A 1193-nucleotide genomic window follows, 5' to 3' on the forward strand; every position below is an offset into this window, starting at 1 on the left:
ATAAAAACAGGCAAACCTTCATTCTTCAGGCCTTCCAGTGTAAGGTTTGGGGACGTTTGAACACCCCAAGCCTCCCCGTTTCGGAACTGTGAGCAGCAGGGCCATGCTAGCTTGGGGGGCGCTTTGACACTTGATTTTTACTGGTTCCGGATATCCAGGAAGCTCCTGAGGTATGGTGGAGGCTTTACAGGGACACAATGCTTTTGAGGGGTGCATTAGGGACTGTTCCAGGTCACAGGGTTCGCGGGTGTGAATGTGTGATTCCAAAGGATCCCTTCGGCCAGGATCATCTCCAGGTCCACGATGGGCAGCGAGGTTGGCGTGGGTCTGAGATTGGAGGCCGTGTGTCTTTTGGTGAGGGACCTGCAGAGATTGGGGTCTTGGCCATCCGAAACTTCTCTACTTACGATTTTGAGGGGCCCTGTCTTGGAGCCTTTGGCCTGGACATAACACTTGTGGAAACTCCAGATATGTTCAGGGGCAGGTCCACAGCCCCCAAAGGAAAGGGACACTGTTGCCGTTCGTCATTTTCATTGGCTCCCATGCTGGGGCAGGGCCATCAGGGCGTGTCCGCACAAGTCAGAGTTATTTACCACTGAAAATTTACTCTTTGGAATGATTTTAGTAGCTTTTTTATTCAGGGGTGTTGGAAAGGGAGAGAACACATTCCTCAATGCTCAAGGCTTACTTCTGGGTCTTCATCTCAGGAATTTTTCTGATGGTGCTGCGAGGGCCATATGAGTTTCCGAGGTTTGATCTGGGTCAGCAAGGCAAGCATGCTACCTGTTTATGGTGAGTCCGACCCCAATATTGGTGTATCTCTTTTTTTCCATATCAAGAATTTTACTCTCTCATTTCCAATTTCAAACAATCCCCTTTTCTTCACTCTGTGACCAGGCCCCCCGGGGATACTGACTCTTAGGGTGAGTTCATAGGTAAACTTTTTTTCTCTTTCTCTGAAAGTGAGATATTTGAGTGTGGGGAAGGGGAGCGTTGCTCAGGGGTCACTCCTAGTGTCCAGGGAAGGAATTTACTTAGAAGTGGCCAGAGCCTTAGTACAATGAATAGGGTGCTTGCCTTGCATGTGGCCAACTCAGGAGTCCTATATCCACAACAGATTTGAGTTGCTCATTGGACATTTAGTGTCCCCTTCTCATCCCTAGAACAGGGGTCGCGGGGATGTGACATGGGGG

This window comes from Sorex fumeus, unplaced genomic scaffold (assembly GCF_029834395.1).
Source record: "Sorex fumeus unplaced genomic scaffold, SorFum_2.1 ptg000134l, whole genome shotgun sequence".
Classification (NCBI taxonomy): domain Eukaryota; kingdom Metazoa; phylum Chordata; class Mammalia; order Eulipotyphla; family Soricidae; genus Sorex; species Sorex fumeus.